Source organism: Marmota monax, unplaced genomic scaffold (assembly GCF_021218885.2).
Source record: "Marmota monax isolate L192 unplaced genomic scaffold, Marmota_monax_Labrador192_F-V1.1 WCK01_AAM20220418_F8-fsc00061, whole genome shotgun sequence".
NCBI lineage: Eukaryota > Metazoa > Chordata > Mammalia > Rodentia > Sciuridae > Marmota > Marmota monax.
The window spans coordinates 9,665,902-9,687,218 of NW_026695230.1; the positions used below are offsets into that span (position 1 = coordinate 9,665,902).

The 21,317-nt window shown below is 39.6% G+C and overlaps 1 protein-coding gene across 19 annotated transcripts in view; it reads left to right on the plus strand.

Annotated features, from left to right (window-relative positions):
* Positions 1-704: 704 nt before the first annotated feature.
* Positions 705-21,317, plus strand: part of Sox6 (SRY-box transcription factor 6) — a 612,624-nt gene continuing 592,011 nt past the window's right edge. For 5 of the 19 annotated variants that reach the window (XM_058576985.1, XM_058576979.1, XM_058576975.1 and 2 more), the window contains exon 1: positions 6,433-6,978. The gene's annotated coding sequence lies outside the window, so the exon portion shown is untranslated. Of the gene's footprint in view, positions 833-5,017; positions 5,502-6,032; positions 6,325-6,432; positions 6,979-7,160; positions 8,003-8,084; positions 8,809-21,317 lie in introns of those variants that run through there. The other 14 variants (XM_058576981.1, XM_058576984.1, XM_058576974.1 and 11 more) reach the window with 7 other exon arrangements.

The following is a 21,317-nucleotide window of genomic DNA, read 5'->3' on the forward strand; positions in this document are numbered from 1 at the left end:
GAAGTAAATGGGACTTTGGAGGGGTGCATAGGAATGGCATGGGGTGTTGGTGGCAGGGAAGCGCGAGTTCTCTTAGGTCTCCGTGCAGCAGGTAAGGTTCTCAGATTCCAGCTGCCCTCCTGCAAAGCTGCGGTGGCGTGTGAGAGTGGAGGGCGATCCTCCTCTGATTAGAGGGGAGTGGAGGAGGGTGGAGTGGGAGAGAAATGGACCCTGGACAGGCTCCACGGACACACATTGGCTTGGTTGGTGTCTGTACTCTTTCTATGCTGCTGCCTTTGGGAGCTTTTGAGCAAGGTAGTTGCGCCAGGCTTTTCTCCCCTTCTCACCCCTCCCCCATTTCTATAATGTGTTTAAAAAGAAGTGAATAACCTTCTAAAATAAGTTTAAAATCTTTTCCTGACTTTTCATTTGAGATGTCAAAGGATTAAATAAATGAAACTTTATTTGACTGGGGAGTTTACCCGAAGATTCAGCGACATCTCTGGTCTTTGGCCTTATTCTAATTCCATGGTGGTAATTACCCTTCGTTTCTTTAAGTGCAATAGATTTATTGCCTTAGAGACTATGCACAGTTTGATTGAATTATTCATTTTTTTCTTTGGTGTAGACTGCATCTGGGGACTCTGATGTGACGTGTAGATTTTTTTTTCAGGAACAAAGGGAATGTGGAAATGAAAGAGAGAGGGAGAGAGAGGCTGGCAGATGTAATGAGACGCGGTGAAGGTGTACGCAGACTGGCACTCCCACTCCTCCCTTCTGCTCTCACTGCAGCCCTGGGTAACTCGCAGGCTAACACAAACAGCTTTTCTCCCGCAGCCTGCCCTCTGTCACTGTAAGTACATCAGCCTTCTCTTATCAGCATGCAGATTCCAGCCACGCATTCCCCTAGCCACCGCTTTGCACCTTAGATAGCCGAAGCACATTTGAAAATTAACTTCCCTAAGCTAGGAAAGGCATGTCTGTAAAACTTATTTTTGATTTTTCTTTATTTTTCTTGGAAAAAAGTTTATGCATTTTTGCCACTTTTCCCTACTTCCTTTGTGGCGGTGCTTTGCTGCTACTGTCGCTGTGGCTGTGGTCTTCCTAACAGGATGATGGACAAATGCAAGTGAAATTTAATGTAATTCTCCATCCATTTAAAGTCAAGGGACAACGCCTTGTTCTTTTGCAAAATAGCATCTTAAAGAATGCAAAGCATTATTCATAGTTTGCTGTTTTTGTTACTGAAACATGAGTTAGGACCTCTTTGAGGCAGTCCCAAGGGCACTGTTATTTGGGAATTGAGGTTATTGGGTTGCTCCAAACTTAAATGAAGTGCAATGGACTGCAGGAGTGTTGGTATGTTTGTTATCCCGTTTAAGGAAACCAATTGTGAAAACTTTTCTCCGTGCTGTAATTAAAGTTTTTAACTTCTTCCCTTTGGCTCTTACACTCACTTATTCTTCGTTTAAGTAAAAGTTCTCTCTCTTGGTGTTTTGGAGTGCATGTCATTTGTTTGTCCTGTTTACACAGTAGCTGTGAAACCCTTCCTGAAAGAAGTTAGCGACCTTAAGATGAAGTCATATAGGTCTGAATTATCCGCCTGGCTGGTGTAAGGAGACTTTCAAAGCAGGCATTAGAAGTTTCAACGGCCGCCGTGATTTTTGCGTGGGTGTTTTAAATATTAATTTCTCAAGCAGAATTAACTGCGTTGCCCTTCCCGAGTTCAGGGGGACCTCTCTCCAGGAACCGCGCGCGCCTTTCCTTTGCGAGTTCGCGCCTCTTCTCTGGAGGTGCGAGGCCAAACTTAGCAAAGCCTAGTTGCCTTTGCTGGTTGCGGTGCGCAGGGACACACGGACAGCGCAGAGGCAGCAGTAGCTCCGGGCAGGTAAGTCAGCCCCACCCGTCTGCTCTTCTTTCCCTCCCTTCCTCCCTCGTTCCCGGAGCTCGGCGCCCGGGGTTATTGCGCGGCGCAGAGATCCGATCCCCAGGGGGAAGTGAATTCGTGAGCCCCGGGATATGGTTGAGGGATCTGGGTGCCCTCCGCACCTCCGAGGACTTCTCGGAGCCAGAAGATTGGTACCGATCAGGTGTAGAGCTCAGCACTTAAACCCACTGCGGCGCTCTCCGCCTAGCTCTCTGCTTGGAATAGCCCGCGCCCCAGACCTGAGACGAAATCCTTAGCCAATACCCCCGCCCCCAGGGCCACGTGTCGACCGGTGCACCGTCTGAAGTGCGGCACTGAGACCCCAACTTTTAGTTTCTTTCCTTCAGGATCAGGGTTTCGTCCCGCTCCCGGTTTTGCCTTAACAATTTACTTTGGCACTAGTTTATTAGTTAAAAACTAAAGAAGGTTCCTGCCGCTCCTTTTCAGAAGGTTTGAAAGGGTTGGGTATTAGGGCCTTGGACGACAAAGACCTTGATGATGTCGTCTTTTCCTTCTTGCTTTCCGCCAGCGGCCTGCATCTGGTCTTCGGGGTCAGTCGTGTCTCTCAGAGCCCTGGGTACGGAGTTATTTTAAAGGGCCAACGCGCTGATATTTAGAAAACTAAACCTGTTTTCGCACTTGGAGGTACCCAGTCATGCCCCAGTGTTTTGGTTCCTGAGGTTTCACCTCTTTCGGTGGCCCTTCCCTGAGGAATCGGGCTTTGGGACCAACCCCCTGCTTTGCAGACTTACTGACAGGTCATTCGATTTTGACCTCTTTAGGCTTGGGAGAGTTTTTTTTTTTTTTTCCTTCCCTCAGTGGTTGAGTTCCAGGTCAGACAACCGAGTTCAAGGCTTAGGAATCCGGTGTTGGGCCATTCCAAGGGCTCGCGCGTGTGTACACACACACACACACACACACAGATCTGCGCTTGCCTCTTGGGCCTCAAGAGGTCAAGGGTCCCGCCCTTCAGTACTGGGAATCCGGGCCTATTAGGGGCTGACCTATTAGGGGCTGACTTGCAAGGTGTAGGGGAGTACTTTCTGCTAGCTTCTAGGTTTTGGGGACTGGAGGCAGACTTTCCAGCCTTGAATGGCGACGACGATGATATGGACACAAGGTTTGTTTGGACTCACTCTCCTCCTGACCAACAATCATCAAGTCAGTTTAACTCATGGTCTGGAAACTCCCAATTCTCAAGCATCATATTTTCTATTGGGGCAGAAATATCTGACAATTCCTTCTGCCCCACTGATCCTAGGTGCTCCTCCCCACCCTTAGTTCTTTTTCTTTCTTTTATCTGGAATCCATGTGGAAGCAAACAGGGAGTACATTAAAAGGCCAATACATGATTGACATCCTAGCTTCTTCCATCTTTTGTGTTTGCTGTCTCCATGTTCTTGAAACTTAATGTAACAAAGATGGGACTTTCTCCTCTTTTATCACAATCCCTGGGAGGGCATCCTCATGTTGGCAATTTTAGATTGCCACAAAATTTTCGGATTTTTCTAGTTACCATTCCTGACCCATTTACCTGGTCAACAGCTTCTTATACAAAGCCTCTGTTTATGATGTGTCTGAAAGTGTCCATCTCATATCAGTTTCCATAGTAAAAGCATTTATAAATTTCTACAGGTTATACTGCACGTTGTATGTCTGAACCTCTCTCTAGCTTTTAATCTTGATGTAGTTTTTACTCTCCACCAATATATTTCTGGAATCTAGTGTATTTCTTTGGGCCTGGGTTAAGGCAGGCCAACCTCACCTTGTGCACAATACAGTCTTTGGTTAGCTCTATGCTACTTGCAAAGCTAGTTTTCTCACCTGTTTTATTCTGCATCTCAACTATCTGATACCACTATTAGTCCTGCCTTTCCTGATTCTCTGATTCTGCAGTTGTTGTTGTTTTGGCATAGAGAGAAAGTTTCAGGTCTCTGCTCTTTTAGGCTATTTTGTACCCTTCAAATCTTTAACCCATCCTACACATCACTCAATAATTTGTGTAGTATTTTTAGAGGGGGTTTATTTTATTAACATAATTTTCTATATTTGACTTGAACAATTTTATGTACTATCTTGGGTGACTTGAGATTCTTTCATCTTCTTGAAATTTTTCTCCAGATAGTTTCTTTTACAAAGTTGAGCATTATACATATACCACCCACTCAATTTTATGCAACTCTGATTTATCTATATAATAAGTGTGGAAATATTTTATTTATTGCTATAAAGGTGTAATTTTTCTTTGGTAGTTTACACATATCTTGTTATTTATAATAACTTTAATCCATAAACTCCATAATCTAAATGGTCTTCAGAACACTGCCACCTACGTAAGTTAGGAATCTGCTGTTAATAGCTTATTTTTTTCAATTTCTTCTCCTCTTTTAAAATAAGTTTCTCTTCCTTCATTTACTGAGATTCTACTAACGGGTGTTTTCATTATCTCTACTTTCTGTATCTCTTTCTTTTCTCTTTTGACCACTTCTTTCTTATTATTTATCCTAGTAGTAACCTTTCTTTCCTTCTTCCTGGTCTGCTTCAACATTTGTCTTTTCCCTTCTGTTTCTCCCATGACTCACTTTTGTGGTCTAGTTCTCAGTACTTCTCAACCTTCAACCCATATCTCTTTCTTTCACCTAACTTTTCCAAAGCATACGCTACCACCCCTGCATTTTTCTTTCTCATTTGACTTCCTTACTCCTTCCACTTTGCTCCTTCCCCCTCCCCAGTTGCCTACCTTTTCCCCTTCGATTCAGTTTGCCATTCTTTTGACTCCTCCTCCTAGCCGCCCATCCCTAATAGTTCTCCTTTGGTCCTTCTGTCTTTAGCCTGCCTCTCTTTTACTAGTCCCTAATCCCTTCTGACCCTGACTCTCCCTCTTCTTTGTCCCCATTCCAGTTCTCTTCTAGTAGTCACTTTATCTGTCCAGGCTTTTTCTCTAAATCCAACCTCCGGTCTCACTGGTCTCTCTGCCCTCCTCTCTGCGGCTCTCTCTTGCCTCCCTCTCTCCCCTCCTTCTTCTTCCTCCAGCCCCCCCCCCTCCTCCCTCCCAGCTTCCCCGCCTGGCTCATTGCCTCCCTCGCCTCTTGTCTCATCTTGCCTGTGTTGTCTGGGAGGGGAGCCCTGCCTCCTCTCCCTCGCTCAGATCAATGCCCTGGCCACTCACTTTCTGATGTTGCACGACGGGAAATGCTTTGAATACTTACGACATGGCCGCTCACACTGATTGCCAAGATTGACAGCACTAACCATCGCCTTCACTTGTTTCAGGGGGGAAACCCTTAGTCACCCCGCTCCGCGCGCACCTCCTAGCACCCCGGCAGCAAACTTCTGCCGCTCAGCGCTCCCCCCTGCCCCGGGCGGGACACCCCCGCAGACTTGAGTTAACGGGCTGCGGGGCCGCAGCGCTGGGGGGGGGGGTGTTCTGCTCCCTTGCTCCCCAGCCTGTGCTAATTGACCTAGCATCGACTCCTCTTCCTTTAAAAGAATTTTTTTTTTTATTTGTATCTCCCTTTTCCTTTAATGCCTTTTACTCCCGCGGCGCAGCGCACAAGGAACCCTCCCGTGCGGTACCATCCTGGAGCCCGCCCAGGTAACCGGGACGGAGCGAGCGATCTAGAGAGCGAGGGAGGCAGAGCGAGAGCGCGCGGCCCGTTTGTGAGCTACCTGTTGGGGAGTGGGAGCGGGCAGGGGACAGGAACCTACGGCCGGGCCCCATCGCTGGCCCCCAACACCTTCCATTTCCTGCCCTTCCGGGCAGTTCCAGGGTTAGTTTCTCTGAGCTGGGACTGAGGGGCTGGGCTAGGACTTGCGGAGGGAAGAGAGCCGAGCGAGCTGAGCACTGAGAGGGCGCGGGTTGCCGGGAGCCGCGGCTGCCCAGCCGGGGCGGGTTTCCGTACTTGGCTGGGGAGGGGAGAGCCGGGAGGAGGAGCGGGAGGAGGGCACTCAGCGGGACCGACGCGGAGGGGGGGAGAGTAGGTAGAGAAAGGGGCCCGAGCGCCAGCCGCTCTCTGGTGGACGCGCGGATCCCCAGGATGCGTCTCCCTCTCGGAGAGTTGTGCCCTGTTCCGGAGGCGGTGACAGATCTGCGTGGCGGGCTTTTTTTTTTTTTTTTTTTTTTTTTTTTGCCCTTCCCATCCACTCCGAGAAAACACATGTTGTAGCAGTAGATAACTGTGCGTAGAACACTAAGGCAAAAGGGCAGGGAGAGGGACAGACAACGCAACCTTTGACAACAGAAAGCTGTTATCGCCATCCTAAGTATTCGTCCGGAAATCTGTCTGTCCTCTCGGCCCACCTTATTCCTCCACCTCCGCCTCCCTGAATAGATATTCTAATCTATGTAACTGGGAATGATATGAAAAAGAAGTCAGGTGGCTTAGAGAATGAATTTTTAAGTCTCCGTGAAGTTTGAGGTAGGTATATCATGGAAGTTCGCGCAAGTGTGTGATGGAGGAAGCTTGTGTGCCTGCGTGTGTAGTGTCCTCCCTCTCCCTCTCTCCCTCCCTCGCTCCCCCCACCCTCAGCTGAAGCGTGTGTGCTTCAAGGGTTCAGATGGGACTCCTGGGTGGTAATGGCGGTTTTTGCCCACAAGAGGGCAACATCCTGAGGGCTTTGTGAACTCTCTGGTTATCGCTGCAGGCTTGCTTGGGTTTAGAGAAAGTTACACCGAAACTTTCAAAGTGATATCACATCTTATTTCGTGATACTAAAAAAAGAAGACACATAAAAGACAGGAGAAAAAAAGAGAGAAACGAAGAAAAAAGTGGGAAAGAGAAAAGAGGCAGCCAGTCTACCCTGGGAGAGTTCTAGTCACACTGAGACTAGGGGGAGGGCTGTTTTAATTGTGGGTTTGGCCGACTGACGACTGGAGTGCCCTCCTCGGCTGTCTTAGTTGTAGCCGGAGGTCATGTAAATCGACCTTAAAAGAATGCATAAGCCATAAATTAAAATAAACCCTCACCCAAGGGCTGATCCATAAGTAGACAATATCCAACCTGGACAAAACGGGCTACCTTTACGAGCCGACCTAAACCGCATCCCCCCAAAGAATAGAGACTAAATGCAAAGTAAGTTTTCTAGCGAATATTTTGTTTTCTTGAAAAGTGTTGGGTTGATTCGCCGTGTGACTTTGATGCCGCAGTTTTCGGAGCGCCTCAGTGTTAGCTAGACTCGGGGTGCGGGAGGTCGGGAGGACCCGCTGAGCTTCTGGGCTTCTTTACGCTACCCCCACCCCACCCCACCCGCGTTTTGGTTTGGAGACTTAGGCTATTTGTGGGGTTGACTCTGGCGGAGGTCCCGCTGGAGTCGAGGATCTCTGCCACACTCTCCGCCAGGGTGAAGTTTACTCTGAGTTCATAAAGAAAACCCGGGTCGCTAGAAAAAAGCGTGCGCTCCTTCCTTTCACCCTCACCCCACTACCGCTCCGCTGCAACTTTCCTGGAACCGAGCGCGAGTAGTCTCCACGTTCCTCTGTTTCTCTTTCTTCCTCCCCCTACCCCATTATAGGACATTACTTTTAATGATCTTTTCAGGAATAAACACTCCGAACTCCAAGACAATCCGAAACCCAAGTACTAATCTGTGGTCCTCTTTGCCTAGACGCGAGGGCAGTGGTGCCTGGCCCGATGGGGGCGTGGGTGAGGGGGTCACCTAACTTAGTCCGCCGCAAGTTCGGCCTCGGAGTTGGTCTGCGGGGCGCACAGTTGTCTGCATGTTTCTTCTCCCGTTCCGCGTCCATGAGCCTGGCCCTCGCCCTCCGTCCTTCTCGGCTCCCTGCCCGGGCCCCGCTGCTCTCTCTGCAGCCCGGGCCGAGGTCCACTGCTCCGGGGCTCGGGGAGAGTGCTGTCACCCTCCCCGAGGCCCAGCTCCTCTAGCTGACTGTTCCCGGGGGATCTACTTTCTTTTCTCCCTTAAAGGGCTGGGAGGGGAAGGAAAGGGGCTTGTGCAAAGGCTGCTGGGGTTGTGCTCCGGCGCCGGGAGGAGCGGCCCAGGGCTGCGGAGGACAGATAGCTCTGTGCCGGGCTGGTTCCTTGGCGCTTCGCGGAGACTTAAGATAAAAAGAAAATTGGTGTGTTCTGAGCAGATAAAAAGGTGGTTGTTGCCAGCATATTTTGAATTTTGTTTAAGCTTTCTTATGCTAAGTTTGAAAACATTTGTTTTGTATGAATTACCAGATATTGAATTGCTGTCCTATTTGGGGACTAAAAATAAGCCTTCGACTAGGCTGGCGGGACTAGACTGTTAGCAAGATGGGTTGTCCCGGACTGCTTGTGTCTGTGTGACCTCCTTTGAGGGCCGCGCTCGAAGTTTCGGTCTGGAGATGGCCTGAAGCCGTCCCTGGGCAAACTGGGCTGGACTCCTGACCTCCCGCAGCACTGTCAATGGGGCGCTTGGATGACGTCCTTGTCTCGGGCGCTAGTCTGGGTCGCGCACTCCTGAGGCTGGGCATTTGGCCCTGACTGGGAGGCACCCTCAGCGACCCAGTAGAGTACGGACCAGAGAGTGCCCTCTTTCCCCCCGCCCTACAGGGTCTTCTCTCTCCTACTCTTTGTAGTCACATGCCTAGGTTTTTCCCGGGGTCCCGAGGAGAACAGACACAGCCCCGCCCAGTCTATTTCTAGGAGGTGGATTTGTGAATAAAAAAGGTCAAGTGGTCGGGTCCGCGAGCTGGTCCATGGCGAGGGGGGACTGGACCGACACCTGGCAAGGCCCTACCCGCCTGTTCCCTCCACCCTGGAGGACCTGCCTGCCTGCTGCTGGCCACCCTAGGCCACATTCTTGCTCTGAGTGTGAGAGGCGGTGGGAAAAGCAATCCTGAAGTAGGATCAGCGGGCGAAGCTGATCCCGCGATGGCATTTTGTTTTGAACAGTTGCTGGGGTTGACGTTTCCTCATAAGGTAAGGTGTCACTGGACAGTCGGCTGCCCAAATGCCACATGTATAATTAGCCTGCGCACTCAGCACCTAGTTCCTGAGGCCCATAGGCACGGACTTGGCCGATATGATCTACTGAGCTCCGCTCTGGGCTAAAGGATTCCGGAGGGATGGCCGAGCCGACCAGGACAGTCTCCCAAGGCCCTGGCAGGGAAGACTTTGACAGTGTAGCCTTGTCTTTGAGTTTTTTCTTTTCTTTTCTTCTTCTCTATTTTGTCTCTCTTTTTTCTCCTGAGGGAGAACTATTGGTTAAGGGGGTATCCGACATCAGCGGTAGGGTGCAGACTAGATGGGTAAGGGAGTCGCAGAAAAAATCTAGCAATATACTTATTCTCCACACTCCGTTCTGGGGGAGGGCTGCTAGTGCCTCTCTATCTGCTCTAACCTAGTAGGAACAGCCAGGCTTAGCATTGCATATCCTGTCTTGAGTAGGGACTTGAGGCTTACCATTTGGGGCTACACCTGTCTCTGTACTCCCTCCTGCTCCCACTCGCAGAGGTCTTAGCAAGTTAGTATCTGTGTCCTGATTGAGGCTTTTGGTTCCTTCTTCAGGCCTAGCCACTTGGGGCTGCTAGTGATCCTGTGGGGGAGCCTGGAAAGTCGTGTTTGCTATCTGTCTCATTCTTGTTCAGCCTGGAGTTTTTAGGGGCAGCACCTTGTCCTCTCTGCTTGTTCAGATTGGTGCTTGAGCTTCCTACCTAGCTTCTGAGATTCTGGCCTTAGGTCAGCTTTAGCTTACAGTTCCTGGCAGAGACTAGATTTCTGCAGCCACGAACATGACCTTCCCTCTGTCACCCTGTGCAGTCACTGTGGAATTTAACACTCAGCATCAGGCACTTGCATCAGTCTCCCTCCTCCCTTGTTTCTAGGCCACTCAGTTATGGCTGATACCTACTAGAAGATTCTCTTTATTTCAAAACAAGCAAGTAAATGCACTAAATTTCTATAAGTTGAGAGGGACAGGGTTAGTTTTTCTATGGCAACAAGAATGTTCCTTTCTTGGTGGGAAGTGGGGACATGGTTTATTAAGTTTTATTTGCTTTCTATCAAACCAGTATAATATTTTCTTATAGCAGAAGAAAAGTTATAACTATTTTTTTCAATTCTTCAGTCCATGAATGTATTATCTATGTACTTTTGAGAGTATTTTTTCCTGAATAAATGTTTCTGAGCTCATGGGTAGGCAAAATGACATATGGATTTTTTTTTCTCTTACACTTTTGAAAACCTCTTATATCAAGAGACATGGTCCCTATTTTTTAAAACAAAACAAAGAAAAAGGAAACAATTTTTTTTCAAACTTTGAAAGCAAATGTGAACCACACTTACTAAATACAGTTTATGACCAAAGGCAGTAAGTAACTAAGATCCAGACATTAAGTATAGGTCTCTTAATTCCTTAAGCAACCTGACATCCTCTGTTGCTTTTTTCATGTATTACTAGCACCTCCTTTCTTCTCTGTTTGTCCATGTCCATATTCATTTAGTTATGTTGGCAAGACTAGATAGCTTTTGGGTTATTATTTATCCTGTTTATTGCTGCTTTTATTTGTTGCATTTTTAAGTGGCTTTCTCTTGGTGTGTGTATATATATATATATATATATATATATATATATATATATATATTAATATGTAAAAAATGAGTTTTACTGTGGAGCATTATACAAACTTATGCAATAATATATTCTGCAACTACAACACTCTGAACAATATATCATGAAAATAAATGTACCAAGTATTATTACTAAAACAGTTTAAAGTACCTATACCTTCAACTGACTCTATGATGGATTTAGTAACTAAATACCTAGATGAAATGAGATTCAGTGGGAATATTAATTTTTCTATTGTACATTTTTTCACTGGTAGCAGAAAACAACAGATATTTTCTTTTTAAAGGAAAAGTATATATTCACAATATGTTAATATAATTGGCATATCTTCCTTTTATTATACTTTAAAATATATTACTTTAAGCACATAAATGATAAATTTTGGTGGCATTATTGAGATTTTATGTCCATTTCTATTTGAATTCTTTTAGGAATTATTGAGTTATTTGTCACTGATCAAATTGTTATACATATCCATCTTATATTGAAAATATAAGTGATGTTTTAAACAATTCTCTTTCAATTAGCACAAAAGACTGGGCTAAATTTTCTTTTGAATATGACTTAATATATATTAGCTTTAACCTTTACTTTTAATATTTTTATGGTTCTCAGTTTTGTTAGGTTATACATCTCTTTCCATGTTAGAAGGAATTATTTATTAGCAAGGGAATATGATTGTATATGTGAAATATGTATAATATATAATACATATATTTCCCCAGTATTTACAAACAGCTTTCTATGAAAGTATAAAGTACAGTACAACTAAAATTTTGGTTGATCTGAGAGCTATTTGTTTAAATATAGTTTAGGGATGCATATATATCAATTGATGTTTTTGAAGTCAAGTGAAACATTCCATCAAGCTAATGTGTCTGAGAGTACCATATCAGGCACAGACAGGTACTAGAAATGATAAAACACAGATAACTTGCCGCAAGATGATTTGCAGATGGGATGTATTATTTGCTGTCATGAGGTTAGATGGGTCATATTACCATTTAAAAATTTAATCTAGGTTATTTCAGAATTATCAAGTTATGTAGGTATATGGGATTTAATAAGAACAACAGATTTTATCATAGAATCCTGCTAAAAATGGACAAATCAACAAATACTGCTTTTTTAAAAGAAGAAATGGGCCATCTTTGGTTTGGATTGTTTAGCATTTAATAATATAACATTCCCTATTATTTTTTTTCTAACAAGGAAAATTAGGTTCTAGGACATTTTATGTCCTCATCCCATTTCCACATTTTCTACTGATTAAATACCACATTTCAAAATAGTCAAGTCAAGTAGAAAAAAAAACAGCTGGTACTCCTGTAGAGTATGTGAAAAAGCAATTTTTATTAGATACAAGTACATTTTAAATGTGTAACTTTTTTTAAAATTTTGCTTGAAGGATATACGATCTTCAATTGTGATCTGAACATTGATTGTTAGGTGAGAGTTATCTCAGAAACTCTCCTCATTCTTTCATTATATATTCATTATTCATTCTTAGGAAGAGTGTTTGTATTTTCCTTGTTCTGTAGAAGAGGGTAAAAGCATTCCAGCTAATTATTTTGTTTAGACTTTTGGTCAAAGTAGAAATAGTTCAAATTTTGTATTATGGGTTTTGATAGATCTTTTAAAATTTTAAGTATCTGATTGTCATAGTTTGGATAAAAGCATCAACTGGACAATATGGGTGAAGGTTGAAAAATGGAATATCATTTAAATCTACTGTAGACTCTCTCACCTCCAAAATAGGGTGCTGGTCTGTTTTTCCTCAAATCTGTGGTAGTCTCAAAAAAGGAAACATGAAACCCTAAAACCTCAGAGAAACAGTATTGATTTAATTCTTAACTGCAAATCCTTCATACCATTGCTCAAAATATCCAACTTTACACCAATATTAGCCATTCTTTTTATAGTGACACCATGCTTAGTAAAAAACTTCTAAGCACTGAGGTCAGGTGTTGAGATTGGATTCTAGTTTATTTTTTATGAATCAGATAAAGATTTCTGTGCATGAGACCATATGTGAAGATGAGAGAACAAGAACATTTCCATATCAAAGGCAATATATCTGAGGCTGCATAGTAATTAAAATGCAGTGGTTTGGACTCTGTGCACTAGCACTTAAGCAGAGCATTGCTGGGACCTTGTGCATCATGCAGGCGGTTGCCTCTTGCATACTTCTTGAAATACACTTATAATTTTGTACAAACGTTTATGCCAGTCCACACTTTTCTGTGGATAATTTGTATTTCATCCAAACCATTCAAAGTAGAAGTTATTTTTTGAGCTACCCCCTCATTATGGCTTTTGTGCATCAACTATTTTTATTCTAGTTGTTTGTATTTCCTTTTACCAGAATGATGGCTTGTTTATATTCAGAATCTCTTCTTGCTCCTCTAAGACCCCTAATATATCATTCATTTTACTATTCACTAAAAAAACTTTCATCTTTAGGAAAGATGTGAGTTATTTTCTGAGGTTAATTGTAGATGCTGTAATCTATTATAAACTAATAAACCACATTAAAAATCAACTGCCTAGTTATTTCTACTTTATAATCGTAATATATTTAGTGATCCTTGCTAACTTAACATAGTACATAATATTGGAAAAAATTTCTTTTTAAAATCTTGAAGAAAAATTATGAAATGTTTCTTTTTTACTTTTTAACGGCATGAAAATATGCAGTGGCATTCTCTTTTATGATACTTTAAGTGAAAAGCAATAATTTGAAACTATAGAAATCTTTATATTTACCTAAAGGGTTATTTCTTTACATTTATGAAGAGATGTTGATTTTATTTGTAAAGAACCAAGTTAATATATTAACCTATAATCATAATCACTGTGAGGATAGAACAATGAAATAAAAAAATCTAACAATTGGTACTCTAATGTATGTACTTTAGAAAATTTTGCATCTTTGTTAACCATCTTGAATTTGCTGCCCTGTAATTTTCTGGATTTTCTATTTCCGTATTTGTTTCTGTCTACCAACATTATGCTGTGGTATGTGTGGCAAGGGATTCACTGGTGTGTTTTATTTACTAAGCTCCCATAGTCTATAAAGATTTTTAAAGATTTCTCTGAATTAAAGCACCATATATTGAAGCCTAGTGTGATATTATGAAATCTTTTAAGAATTTTGTAAATTTTAACTCTTTGGGATCAAATTACTTAAGTGTATTGATTTGATGCTTTTCAATGACGATGTGTAAAAATAGGCATAATAAATATGAGATAAATGCATTATATGATGTGCACATTAGAGTATGTGCAAACATTCTGTATTCTCTCATTTCCATTTCTTTCTTGATGTCTTCCTTCTCCATAATCTTATAAGATAACTGTTCAAATGATCTTGGTTCCTATGACCTTCAATAATTTGTTATTTCTAATTATTGTGAAGAGGCAAATCAAAAAATTTTCTGTTTTTAATATATTCATTCAAATGCAAAAAGGAACTCTAGTACTATTTGTGGTTTTGACTTTGCTGAGCATAATATCTGCTTCTTTGAAAAGTAGTTCTTTAAAAGCAGCCAAAGAAAATTAAAGATGCTTTCCTTTCAAGACTACACAAGTTCAATGTATGGAAAAAACAAAATGCAACACTAAAAACAAAAACAAAAACTGAGGAGCATAGGTTTTAAATAGAAGCCATTCTCAGGCTTGGTTGTAAATGGTTCCTTTTATACTTTACAAACAGATCATTGGGTAATGTGATTGAGCTGTTATTAAGTTCTAGGCATCCTGAAGGGCACTTTGAAACCATGAGTCTTTACTTTTTCAGGATTTTTCTCTTCTGTTGAAGATTTTAGTATTTGGTAGGTGAGGAAACTTAGGTGAAGTTGTTTTGGCGCTAGGCAAGTCTTTGGTACAATAGTAAGAATGCTCTTAATCTTGGAAAGATTTGTTCATTGTTCTTTCTTGGGAAGGAATATCAAAGGGTATGTAGTTATTTTCTTAGAAATAATCTCAAACTATCCCCATGAAATTGAGCTTTCTATGTATGAGAAGTCAGATTTCTTCCCCCAATATATATATATACTCTAATCCCTAAGCCTCTGTTTATCTAGAAAATAGGAGCAGTAATAATATCTACCTTAGAGAATTATTGTGAACATTAAATATGAAGAATATAAACCACTAAAGTCAGGGGATTGGCATAAAATAAATATTTAAGATATGTTTTCTATTACTGTTGAACTGGTACTAAGAATTACATATCTGGCTCCTTATTTCCTACATACTTGCTATGGAATATTTGGCAACTTACATAACCTGATTCATTTTCTCTTATGTAAAAATAGAGAGAGCAATACAAGTTCTTTTTTTTTTCTTTCCTAGGAAGAAGAATTCATCTGTATTCTAGAAGACTTGGGATAAGAGTCCCAAGTGACTAAATATAGAGTTTTGAAGTACAGCTTCTAAAATTTCATAAAACTCCAATTCTAAAGACTGGAAGAGATTTTGAAAGGTCATTTCATCTGTCATCCTCCAGATAGTATTGATCATCCTTTCTCCATTTGAATTAATTAAGAAGCTCTCTTTATTTTAAATGCCTACAAAGAAGGATTCTTTTATAACCTTCTTTGGTTATGTATATAAATGATGAGCATCAGGAAGTTCTTTCTGTCAAGTACACACATTTCAATCTGTTTTCTCTTGCTTTCATTTTAAGGAAAAAATAGAAGTAGGCATTTTTCTTTGAGTGATAGACCTGTGTGTGCAAAGACCAAATTAGACTTCTGATTTTTAGTTTTTGAATTTTTCCTTTTATATCTTATTTCCTGAACTAGTTGTAGGATCTTGGATAAATTGTGTCACATCTTCAAGTTTCATTGACTCATCTTAAAAATGGGATAGCGAAAGAATTTATAACATGGTTGTTAGGAAGATTAAGTCTGAAGATACTAAATACAAAAGTGTATAGAATAGAAATTGACAATAGTTGTATGATCAGTACTGGAACCATGGCATGAGAAGGCCCTTAATTCTCATGTATTTTATAGAGCTTCCCAATTTTTTAAAGTGCTTTCATATTCATTGCCTCATTCAATAAAAGGTATGCAGGGTAGATAAACTTACCAGTCATACTGTCTGACTTCCTACTTGATATGAATAAACGTTTCAATTGGGTTTTGCTTCAGGATATTATTTGCTCCAAACAAAGCTTGTATGTCATAAATTAGGACTGTTTTTTTTCCTTGTCTTCTTATTTTCCAGTCTCTTCCATAGAATGTCAGTGCTCATTTATTTTATCTTCATGCTTACTTCCAGACCCAACCCATTTCTGTATTTCCCATACACTAATGTAAATGAATAATATCATGCTGAGTCAGAGCATTAAACATTGGTTCTACATGTCTGATTAATAAAAAATAGAAAATGATTTGTTTTATCTAATACATGTGACTAATTTGATAAGCAATAATCTTTTAACATGTGGGGTTCATGAGGGAGTATTAATTAAAGGATCCTTCATGGTGAAAAGGTTGGGAACCACTAGATTACATAATTTCAAAGATGAAAATGCATGGTCTTAAGAAAGGAGGTATGAATTTGGGTGATTCTAGTGTGTTAATTACTATAATGGAGATATGTATAAGAGCAGAAGAACCTATGGCAGAGAAAGTTTCTGGTAGGAGGTGGTCTTTTTTAAAAAAATATTTTCAGTTGTAGATGAGCACAATATCTTTATATTATTTATTTATTTTTATGTGGTGCTGAGGATCAAACCCTGTGCCTCACACATAAGAGGCAAGCACTCTACCACTGAGCTACAACCCCAGCCCAGGAGGTAGTCTTTGATCTGTGATTTAAAAGATGATTGGGGCAGGCTTCTGGTAATATCTTAAACATTTGATAGCATTACTTACTATTCTATAAGTCTGATAGTGACTCATCTCCTAGTTATGTCTTTGTGACTTCTAGAAAGGCCATATCTTGTGAATGTGATATGACTATAGGCCAGCAGCTTGACCAGTGATTTTTCTTAGCTCAGTTTTGTGGTAAAGGGACATTGTGAGTATATTTTAAGGTACAAAGAAGTCTTTCAAATTATTGTTTCCTTTCAAATTTGTCAAGTAGGTATGAAAATTAAAACAGGTGGCTTATTAACTAATGATTCAGGTCTATGTGTTAACAAAATCTTGTATCAGCAGTGTAATACACTTATATTTTTTTTCTTTTTATGTTGACAAGTATAGGGTTAGAGAAAGAACTATATCTGGAAAAATTTCAGTTCAGGGAATTATTCGTTGCAGATATTTAGGTGTCTCATATTTATAATTAAGTTTTTCTAACTTTAAAGTTGACATATTTTATAATTTTTAAAATTGAGGGATACTATGAAAATAATACTCAGAGTGATTTGAAAACTTTTGGGGAATAAATGCAAATTATTATTATATAATGATGATGATGAAACAGTAGTAGAAAAGCAGTAGCAGCAACAACCTCTTTCTACTCCTGAAAACTTTCAAATAGGGATGCTACATTCACTCGTTAGTTTTATAATCTCAAAAGTCATGTTTTCTGGCTTTTTGAAACCCTTTCCTCTGAGCCCATGAATCTTCTTCTGTTTTTCATTTGTAACTTATTTGGTGTTTAGTAACTTGTTTCTCCAAATTAAACTCATTTATTGAGGTTTTGCAACCTAAATGAGGTTGTGACAATCACTTTCTGAAAGAGCCCAGTGGTCAGAGAGGCTAGAGAAACAATGGCTATAGTTTCCAATGGCCTTCACCTGTTGTTTTCTTCACCACTGCTTTGGCATCTGAAGAATTGAATTACTGATAATGCCATGAAAAAAAAATGATAAAATCTCTACCTTAAAAAGAAAGGCCCTGGACTGGGATTGTGGCTCAGCAGAATGGTGCTTGCGTAGCATGTGGGTTCGATTTTCAGCACCACATACAAATAAAAAAAAAAACAAACACAAAGGTTTATTGACAGCTAAATATTAAAAAAAATGCCCTGAAGGGCTGAGGTTGTGGCTCAGTGGTAGAGTGCTTGCCTAGCAATGTGACACACTGGGTTCAATCCTCAGCACCACATTAAAATAGATAAATAAATAAAAAGGCTTGTGTCTGTCTACAACTAAATATATATATATATATATATTTTAATGCCCTGAAACTTAGTAAAGGGGGGAAATATAATTGAAATTTCTAGAGAACTATTTAAAACAATCTCTTTAGTAATATTAAACTACTTATGATGCTTTTAAGGACATTTTCCTTTAAAATTTTCAGTTGAGCTCTTTAATGAGAAACAAAAACCCAACAAAAAAGAAATAAATTGAGATAATGTGGCAGCTAAAGAAAGTTTAAATAACTTGGACATAGTATATATATTAGTTAACTGAGTCAATTCAGGGACCCTTATTTGTGGTGTGGCAGGGAAGGAATGAAAAATGCCTTAACTTTTAATTATGACACCTTGGGCCTGTTTCCAAAGCACTCATCATAATTAGTTATGTCTTAGTTGTAAAATTTTGTGTTTAATTTCTTTGTTATATCCACATGGAAAGCTCCTTAATGTGATAAAGAGCTGGGAATAGGAGATACAGAAAAATATATTCTTTCACATTTTGAGTTTGTTTATTTTTTGCATTTTCTTGGCACCACTTTTACATCTTTAGATTGGTATTCTTCCTTTTTGATATGTGCATAAACTAGTTTCTGTAATTAAGATGCCAATATAATAGGACATTTGTGTCAAAATCCTTTACATTTTACAAGGCTATGATGATGATGATGTGTGTGTGTGTGTGTGTGTGTGTGTGTGTGTGTGTGTTTTGCTGATTTAGCAAATTTATTTCTGAGATAATTTAAAAATAAAATTAATGATTTTATTAAATTTAGTAATAAGGGCATTAGATGTTTATTCTAAATTGTCCCAAATGAGGCCTCTATTTATGTATATTCCTAAAGCATCCTAAAAGTAAATATCTTTGATAATTAACATATTTTTTTTTTCAGTGCAGGACATGGAAGCACTGTATCTGGTATCCCACCCTGCTTGATTGGAGCATATGTAGGGAACATTTTAGTACCAAGGTTAAAGGGGCAGAACTTAGGATATTCAAGGAGAGAAGAAAATAGAGATCTTAGGTGGTTTGGAAAGTCAAAGTGCAACTGGAGAAAATTGTTGATAAGGTTGGGTGTGAAAAAATTCCTCTGGAAAGACAATTTTAACACTTATTTGGGAAAACGTAGGACAGAATTGTGGTCCTCAGACTTTTGGATAGAGCATATATATGTGCATATTTATTTAAAATTGTAGACAGTTACTCCTGTGGTAATATGTGCTATAAATCATTCATATGTAGATATTAGAAAGAGATATAGATGAAATGAATATTTTAAAACTAAACCATGTAATAGAACATGCTTTGTTATTTTAAAAAACTTGATTTAGCACTGTTTTGATGAAGTGATTTAAAGATCTGGGTGTAGGGGCTGGGGTTGCAGCTCAGTGGAGAGAACTTCCCTAGCACATGTGAGTCAGTGGGTTCCATACTCAGCACCACATAAAAATAAGTGTTGTGTCTCTCTACAACTAAAAATATTAAAAAGAAACTGGTTCTAAGTTCAATTTACTTTGCTACATGCTTTTAAAATTGCTGCCACAGAAGGAAACAATAGATCCAAATGAAAATATTACATCATTGATTATACTTATTAAATTGTGTTACTCATTTTTAAATCCCATACACAACATATGCAAAGAACTTTGTTAAAATTTGGATAGTAAATTTCCACCTTCTTAATGAGGATCTGTTTTTGCCAATGAGGTTGAAGGCATATGTAGCCTTTTCATATTTTAATAAAGGGACTGAAAAGCCACTGAAATTATTTGGAACAGCATTAAACAGGTTAGATTATTCTGTTGCCAATTTTTAAATTTGTAAACAGATAAGAATTTTTGTAGGTAACAGACTTAGAATTTTGGTAACAAAATCACGCTGATGGAATGTTTCCAAACATGTGTTTTCAAAATATTCTTTCATAGCATGAATCTGTTTTCAAAAGCATTTACTTTCTCATTTGATAAAATATCACCTTTACCTTGATGAGACAGATTGTTTGTTTGATTGCTTGTATGTATATATGTATCTAATTACCTATTGGAATGTCTATCTATTCTCTCTATATATGCAATTCATGTACTCAGCATCAGACATATCTTTTATTCTAGTCATCCCATTAAAAAGTTCAGCATAGTTGTTACATTAGTTTTTTTTTTTCTTGGTATTTTGTCCTAAACTATGGAAACTTTGCTATTGCCATAAGAAAAGCAGTGAAACCTCTGGGTAGTATAAACAATTCTCATGGATACTTCCCATCTCTTTTCAAAGTATTTTAAAGATTTTACTGTGTTCTACAGATATGTTTTTAAGAGTAATTCTGTGATTGTGTAACACTGGGCTTTAACATTTTGCTGCAATTGCTTGGCTATGAATGATTCAGTTATTGGGTCTCATGGTACTATCTTTATAATCTTATCTCTTTTTCCCTCTTTAGTTCAGCTAGCGTAACTACTTCACCAGTGGTTACTCTTAGAAAAGAAACTTATTGTTGAGATTGTATCTTCTCTGGTACTTATTGTAGTGTCGTATTCAAAAGTAGCACTTCACTTAACAGATATGGCAAACTAAGGCACGGTTAAGAAATACTACGTTGATTCATCTGAAAAGCAAGATGTAATGTGTTTTCTTTCTGGAAATCTTCATTAATTTTTTTCTCTGTGTCTTTCAACCTTATTTGTGACAGTGGTTGCTGCACAATACCAGAAGACATTATTCACATTGCATCCTGGGTAAATGGTCACTCCAGAGTTGTATATTGAGCAGCTCTGATTTTTAATTAAGGGAATGTATTTAAATTCATTGCCATATTGTTAGCTGTGTAATATTGTGTTTACTGTGCATTATTGTGCTGTGTACTACTGTGTATGATACTGTGTATTTTTGCTAGCCTTTTGATAGCAGCAGAAAGAACTAGTCTTAAAACAGCATGTAGCTTTTCATCTTTTATAAAGATGAAACTGAACTCTCAGAAGAGGGTTCTAAACCTTTAACATTAAATTTGGTGAAATTATTTTTAAAATATTGGATTGAGTTTTAAATGATTTTAAACATTATTGGTAAATTTCAGTTATTTGTTTGTTTGTTTATTTATTTTGCAGTGTTGGGAGGTTGAACCCAGGGCATTGTGCATGTGAGGCAAAAATTGTACTACTAAGGTACATCCCCAGCCCTAGCAATTTAAATTTATATCTCTGTGCTTAGTTTTTAGATGTCTTGCTGATTATAAATGCTTTATATTCTTATTATTTAACATCACAAAGTACAATAGGGCAAGGTACACTCTTAATGACGCTAGACATAAGTCTATATCTCAAATTGTCCCTTGATAATTAAAAAAACACTTAGTTTGTTTTTGTCAGATTTGCTTGAATCATCACTATTTCTGTTCTGTAGTGTGGCTACTAAAGAGTTCCTAATAGTAGTATGAGTGTCAGATTGGTCACAGTCCTGTTACCAAGACTTACATTATTAAAATTATCCTCAAACTTGTTTCTTTGTAAGAATCTTTTTAAACTATAAGACATTTTTTATGATTAATTTAATTAAAAACTAGATAATAATACCTACAATGAATCTCCCTTCTTTTTGTAGAATGTTTCTAATTTAGGATGTTAGATATATTGACCTAGAGTGTCAATCTGTATTTAAATTCAAGGATTAGTTTCTTTACTTTCTGAATAAATAAATATACTCCTCTTTATTTATATAGACTACTTAAAGGATGATGACACCCACTTACAAGACCACTGTAAT